Below are 7692 nucleotides of genomic sequence, written 5' to 3'. Positions count from 1 at the left end.
CTACATTCAGCTCTCAAACATTGACTAGTCTGTCTTACTCCTATAGATAGCAGGGTCAAAAAGAATGCAGGGGATGCCTAATTCTTTACCACACAAAACAGTCATAGGTTTCAAATGAGGGCTCGCGTCCATCCCAACTGTACACAGCAAACGCAGGCGGTGAGGGGGGAAAAAAAGTGCATTTGTGGCATGCAGGTCAGAGGCAATGTGGCCCTCTCCCCCTTCCTCCATTGGCTCAGTCACAGATAGAGCATCTGCAACAAATTAATTTCCCTTGGTGCGTTGCAGCTCCCCTGGCTGCACACAGACTGCGCGCTCAGCATCTGCTGCCTTTCCTCACAAGTTCGTGGCATGCTTTCAGCCAGTCGTCACAGCACCTACAACTGTAGACTTTCAAAGGCTCTTACAACTGGATACAAGATGGATCTTCAAATCCAAAGTCAAGACAAGACCAGTATGTAAATTTTTGTATATAGTCCAGGTGAGAAATTGAACCTGGCTCTTCTTACAAGAAAAGCTAGGTACAAAACTTCAAAGGACCCACATCCCTTCAAAAGCCATAGCATTATATCTTCCTAAGGATGCTGGATGTTTAAGTCCCTGCTGTGGAACACTTTCATTTAACATATTTCTCTCTACCATTTCAAACCCAAGATACGATATAAACAATTTCAAAGTACAACATGTTTTTGCTGCCATAGAGCAGCAGCTATGAGTAATGAAGGAGCAATGGTTTTGAAATTGCACACTAGAAACCCACCAAAAGCACTGTTGTGTAAAGGTTGGGTGGTTTTTTTTCCCCCCCCTCTTTAAAAAAAAAAAAAAAAAAAAGGAGTAGCTTAAAGCATGAATTTCACAGAGGGTGTCAACCTTTGAAGATCCTTTCACATGCAAGGTGCAAAGCTCGGATGAATCTGATATAAACAGGGAGAGGAAGTAAGATCTGTAAACACAGAACTGCCAGAGCTTGACGTGAGTTACAGCAAGTCAACCAAAGATGACTTTTCATCCCTTAAATTCCTACTTCTCGAAGTTTCCTGCTGCAGACAGGCCCCTCCTCCTTTGTTAGCACCTCCTGTTTGGTTTCCTTTGTCATCAGCTTAGAGGAATACCAAAGGACATCCTACAAACATGCTCCAGCTAGGAATTAACTCATCCAGCACTACATGCCAGAGGGATGAAATTTCCCTTTCCAGGAGAACAAACACTGTTCTGCGCATCACTGTGCCATCATCACTGGGAGGTGGCTGTGGAGTCCCGAAGGCAGGAAAGCAGCTGGTGAAGGACAGGGGAAGAGGAGCAAAAACTAAAACAGCATGCTCACTTGCTGAAAGGCCATGGTGGCATGCAGCAGCCCTCTGGAGACCAGGGCTGTGAGCTCAAACCCCTGGGCAGGAAGAGCTGCCTCTAATACCTGGCCTTACACCAAGCCAACTGATGTTCTTGGGCATTACGCCAGCCAGCCTTGATAACCCACCTGTTAGGACCCCCCCCCTGTTGTGGTCCTGTCCCCCCAGCAGGGTGTGGGCCCAGAGCTCGGCATGCCACCCTCAGGCTGCTGGGGTGAGCCGTGGGACGTGCCCTTCCCTCTGCTTCTGTCCACAGGTTCAGTTTTCACCATTGGGAATTGCTCTGCAATTTGCTCAAGGTTGCGGTTACAGGACCCCAGTAGGGCTTATGCTTTTTTCATTTACTTTAGCCTGAAATAAATGAAGAAGCCTGGACAGGAAAGTCCAAACATTAAGCAAAGGGCCTGGGATATCTATCATGGGTTTTCCTCTAACAAACCCAATAATCACACTGCTCCTTCAGCACGTGCAGAGTCTCAGCTCCCACAGTTAAAAGCCTCTGTGCTATCCAAATGCTTCCTCCACACACTTGCCCCTCCTGGCTGTTTCTCCAGCACAGCTTTGCATAATCTGGGGCTTGCTTCTTACCCTGTACTTCACAGGGCAGTGCAGGTGGAAAACTCTGCTAGACAAGGAGAAGAGAGGCTTCATCCTCCTTCACCAGGGCCAGCAGTCCAAGAGGTAAGCCTGTGCAGATGTTTGTGCTCTTATGACTGCAGAGAAGCTTGTGGTGAACACTTAAGAACAAATAAACAACCAAAAAACAAGACCAAAGGGTACACCACCAGTAGTATCACCATTTACAAGGTACGTGCATTTGACGGTTTACACAGAATGAGGCAGCAGATAACATTTTGAGTTTCACTGGTAATACAGATGTAAATTGGCCTAGCTTTAATGGCTTTCATCTGTCATCTAAAGCTTCAGCTTAGATCAGCAAAGGCTCCGACTTCTCTTTTTAATGACATTTATCGCGTTCCATATTCATCTTTGCTGTGCACTAGGAATTGCTATCTGGGGGAAAGCTAGCAGGGCTAAGCTCCAAGTAGGGGGAAAAAAATAAATTCAGCAACAAAAACATCTCCTTGGCATAATGCTGTGAGTAACAGGACTTTCTATTAAGGAGGATCTCCACAACTAAGCACTGAAGTACAGAATTTCTTTGCGGGTTTATAGGATGCCAACACCTGTTTGAACCAACCTGCACACATGAACATCAACAAAGACTGTTTCCTACCTGGCTGGGGCAATCCAGCAGGGACCAGAGCACACCTGGTCCAGCCTGTGCTGAGGTAGACTGTCCCCACAGTGGCGCAGGAGCATCAAGCAGCAAAAGAGCATGTTGAGAAGCTAGAGGAGGCTGGGACAGAGGCAACGACAGGCTCCAAGTGCCAAGTCATCCCTGCTCCTCCCTGTTACTCATTGCCCTTCCAGAGAGCTTTCTGCTTTGCTGGCACTTGCTACTCTCACCTAGAGGCAAGAGCCAAGTTCCTATCATCTTAGAGGGAGCTGATGAATTTCTCTTCTCCACTGACAAGAGCACCTAGGTACAGGCTCCTATAAATCGCTTTGATGAACTTGGATGAGGGAATTGATGTTGACAGAATAAGAACCATTGGCCAAAACAAAGTTCAGCTCAGACTGAGGCTGAGCTGCCTTTCAAGCCTGGTTAACCACAAATATGAACGACAAAGCCTTCCCTTCCTGTGCTGTGCACCTTCTGTCTCCCCCAGGTCCTGCAAGAGTAGGGAGTGGATGTAGATGAGAGACCATCTTTGACTAGTTCTAGACTTGAGCAGGAGCCAGAAAATACTGGAAACAGATGTTTCTAAGAGGAAATCTTTTTTTCCTAGAAGTTTCCCAACCACACAGAGACACTGCTTACCTGAAATAGTGTCTGAACTAACGGAATATTGCTATTAGAGCTGGGCAGGAAATATTTTTCCTATCCTATGAAAAGAAACCTTCCTTTTGTATCCCTCCTGAGGAAGTCATATTTGGGTAGTTTTCTTATTCAAAGAAAGACAAAAGAAAACAAAAAAAACCCCCAGCAATTAAGAAACCACCTGTGCTTCCCACCATAGCTAGTAGACAAACAATTGTGCACTTCCTTGGAGCACAGGAGAATCAGGTTCAAATTCTTGATCTCCCCAAATCAGAGATACTTTAGTCTTGCTCCTTCTACATTCCTGATAATCACATGGGTCTCTAGGCTGTTGATACTTCACTTACAATATTTCAAGAGTTTTGGACAACCTGAAATACCCTGCAGGATGGCAACCTGCTTGGAGCCTGACATGCGTTGTTGAGTTGGGAGGTGGAAGCTCACAGAGCACCTCTTGCAAGTAACTCAGAGCCATGACAACTACCAAAACAGAAACCAAAAAGCCTTCTGTGGTGCTGACAAGACAATTACAGATTGCTTGTAAACCATGTCCTGGGTAACAAAGTGCGAGATATCACTAGTTTTATGCAAAATACCTTGCATCTCGTGAGGAAATAACTTAGCATAGACAGGTAAGAAAGTGCCCCAGCCAGTTATTCCTACTGTATTTCAGTCCAAATGTATTCATCTTCCTTATGAAACTCAAGAGGGAGTTACGTACACCACAAATTCAGAGATTCTTCCATCTCATGCCTGGCTTCATAAGCTGAAATAAGTGAACTCTGCAGGCGGGATGAAACCAGTTTGGCAGCTTTGCATAGGGAAACGGTTGTATCGGTAGGCAGGAACTTTTGAAACGGCAGAGGCAGACACCCAAGGTGTACAGCTACCACTATAACTAAGGTGTTTCGGGAAGACTTCTGAAACTGTTGACCTAGAAGAAGAGTGTTGGAAATTATTCGTCATATTGCATTGTAGTTCTGTACAGGAAATCTGATAAGGCAAATTTTTACTTCCCTGTACACTTCCCGCCCCCGCCCCCCCCCCCCCCCATCTCCTGCTTTACTCACAGGAGAGGAGTATCAGGTATACCCTGGAGCAAAGGCTTCTGTAGGTGGTCCTATACAGCGCTCGAGTACTTGACATTTTTGCCTTATATCTTGAATAGCACTGAGAACAAAAAGCATGTAAGGCTCCAGTGCAAACAGGTTAACATCTATGGGCAGAGAGAGAAATGCCTTAGTGTTACCGATGGCCAGATCCCAAGAACAGATTGAAGTTCCTGGTTTAAGAAAGAAAAGAAAATCTATTCTCAGTGTCTTTAACCAGCCTGTGAAGCATAAAGACCTTTTATGCAGAAGTTGTCGTACACGCAATTACAAGATTTGACCTCCGGATCAGAAACAATAGATTTGTTTGTTCTGATCTAGATTGAATTAGATAACTGCCAACATAACCACAGCAAGAACCCCAACTACAGGCTATCCTTTCCATCACAAAACTGAAATAAACTCGCACATGCACACATGGAAAGGTTCTTTTTTACAGCTTACATAGATCCAACTAAGACCACGTTGGAAATGAAACCATTTATTAGTTCATCCATATGCTTGTTAACGAATGTATAAATCAAGTTGTCCCAGATATTTTTTTTTTTTAAGCAGAGATAATAAAAGTGACATGTATGATTTTTGATGGGGGATATCTAGCCACAGACCTTATTTTTGACTTGCAATGCTAATGTGACTGTAGAGTAGTTAGAGGCAGTTCCGGGTAAAACTAGAATAATTCTTCATAAAAATCTGCAAAATTCTAATTTGCATATTCTCAGATGAGAAAATAATTTTCAGATGGGCAAGTTGAAGGTTGTTTTTTTCTGCCATCATGAAAAAGGTTGGAAAAGCAGATTGTATTTTTGTTATCTGTTTACAGAGCCATTTACTACAGCTCATTAAAATGTAAGCGCCCACAATAGCATGCCTGAGCCTTGACTTCTGTCCCTCTGCCAATTCATGCTACATGGAAAGTCATTGTGCCTATTTCAAACTGGGGAGAAAAAAAAAATCCATGGGTTTAATAAAGAAAAAAAAAAATCTTTGACCCACAGACTTAGCATGAAAGCTTCCAGTTTTCCAGAGGTCCTAAAAACTGATAAATTCAATTAAGTTAAAGTCACAGATATTCAACATCCTTGAAAAACTAGCATCTTAAACAGAATACCTAGAAGATAATCTGGTTTTTGAAAATCCAGATCAGGTACTCCTCCGATCAGCCTTCCTGTTCACCATTTGCATGGCTGTGGCAGTCTGAAGCCAGAAAGTTTGGTACCTGAGCACCTTGAGACTCAGGCTTCATCACCAAATGCTCACCTATTGCCCATTATTGTTGCTAGAAGCCAGGAGAGCCAACACCCCTCCCTCCCTCCCACCCCACCCTACTATGCCTGTAGGACAAGTTTCCTTCACAAGCCAGCCAGTAACATTAGTCTCCCAAGTGGTTTTATTTTTAAGATTGGCCTATCTTTTTTCCCTTACCCCCTCTCTCGGCAGGCTAATTCTTTTGTTCAAGGCTTGTAGAGCATGGTCTTGTTAGAGGCTGTGGCAGATGGCAAAGATGCGTTATGGGAATGACAGCAAAGACAGCGGGATGCACACAAGATCAACACGAAGGAGCACTGAATAGCAGCGATACTGAACCATGGCATCATTTGTCATTGTAGAAAGCAAGACATAAGGTTATCTCAAGGGATTAATTGTTTGAAATCCTACTAGGTCTTTCCAACCATCGCCCTGCAGTTTCAGCTATCGAGCACTTCCATTCCCTGTCCTTCAACCTGGCTGGTTTGGTATTGGGAAGCGGGAGGCACGTTATTGCCCGCGTAGCTCTTTATACAGTGCTGCTATACAGCAGTCTTACACAGCACTAAGAGACGAAGAAGTAAGCGCTCTTAAAACTATGAAAAAATGGCAGGAAACAAAATTGTCTATGTAAAGCCACACGGTAAAAATCAGGGGCAGAGTAGGAATGAGGAGTTACCCTGGCCCTCAAGCACTGCTAATTCCTCTGGACAATGCTTACCCCTACTTGCAGAAAGACTGAACAAAAGCAGTTTTCCTTTGAATGCCAATCAGCTCCTTTACCAGATACTCTTAAATCTAACTTTATCCCCTGATTGCTGCAATTCTGCCACATTAAAGCGATTCTCTGAAGTAACTCTGATTTATTCACAATACTGCTATTTAGCAGGCAGAGCATCAGAGCAATACCGTGATGTTTTGATTTCAATTCAATTACCAAGAGAGTAGAAGCCACAGCACAAAGTCGAGACGTGCACAGAGCAGCTGCAGTCACACACCAGCGGCTTGGTGCCTCCCCTTCCCCAAATTAAAGCCTTCCTGGAAATACCCCTCTGCTGCACAGCCCTATGGCTGCTGGACCAACGCATGGGGGCTCACACGATTTACACATGCAGACCCCCAGGTACAAGGCAGCAGTTTTGCTTTCTGAAAAACAGATTGAGACCCCCTCCTCACCAACAGGGACAAAGCTGGATTCTGGAACTAGCACCAGCTGGAGAGGCCATAGGAGCCAGGGTTTGAGGAAAGGGAAATACCACGTCCCAGGAGGACACAGGCTCGTTACGTGAAACAGATCTAAAAGCTGAGATTAAAAAACAGTTCAAAAAGAGCAGTCCTCTTTTCACAGGAGAAAGGAGAAGTCACCTCAGGCCAAAGCAACAACAGCTCTTCCCACAGACCTGTTTTAGCACAGCTGGGACCAGTCCCTCCAAGCAAAAGGAAGAGGTGCCCAGACCTCAGCAGGGTTGAGAAAAGCCTGACCATAAAAGATGACTCTCAGATTTAACTCTACTACAAACTTCAAACATCAGAGCCCCAGAGCTGCAACATGCAGAGATACAACTACCTCCTCTGAAAGCAACACTTTTCAAAGGATCCTGCCAATCAGGTAGCTAAAGGGATGCTTAGATATAATTAAAAAGGACACAGACACTTTCTGCAGTCAGCTCTTGCCACATTCTGTTCTGCTAATTGTAGCCAAACTGCTGCACACAGGCTTAACAGGTAGAAATCAACACTCACCAGTAATTTTTGGCAGAAATCTACAAAACTCAGTCCACAAAACTCCTTCTGTCACTCTCAGCACCCTACAGTAGGCGCAGCTTGACAATGCTCCACCATCAGCCACCCAAAGGCCATCGGGACCTACCTCAGTGCTCAGCGGGACTGAATGCCTTGCTCTAGGCCGTGTGGCCAAAGGGCCCTTGCAGAGGCACCTCATCATTAGCCACAGCTGATGAGCATTCACCACTGATGGAGGCTCCAGTGCTTGCAAGTCATGTGATTAATTACAGCTTTGGCTACCACACTGGCAAATTAAATTACCTCCTTCAGGTGGCCTGAATGAACAGAAAAGCCCTCACTCTCATGCACAGGGAAC

General features: G+C 44.9%; 1 long non-coding RNA gene across 1 annotated transcript; it reads right to left on the bottom strand.

The window, feature by feature from the left end:
• Positions 1 to 2174: 2174 nt before the first annotated feature.
• On the bottom strand, positions 2175 to 7432 carry LOC148053282 (uncharacterized). Its single transcript, XR_015708774.1, has 3 exons — positions 7335 to 7432; positions 4305 to 4450; positions 2175 to 4168 (listed from the first exon to the last, which is right to left on the bottom strand). It is a non-coding gene; the product is annotated as an uncharacterized LOC148053282 (long non-coding RNA).
• Positions 7433 to 7692: the final 260 nt, after the last annotated feature.

The sequence above is a fragment of the Nipponia nippon genome, unplaced genomic scaffold (genome assembly GCF_047370975.1).
Source record: "Nipponia nippon isolate SJK-2023a ecotype South Korea unplaced genomic scaffold, ASM4737097v1 scaffold_4, whole genome shotgun sequence".
Lineage (NCBI taxonomy): Eukaryota > Metazoa > Chordata > Aves > Pelecaniformes > Threskiornithidae > Nipponia > Nipponia nippon.
Note: the sequence above shows the minus strand (reverse complement) of the source record. Positions and strands in the feature narration are given on the sequence as shown.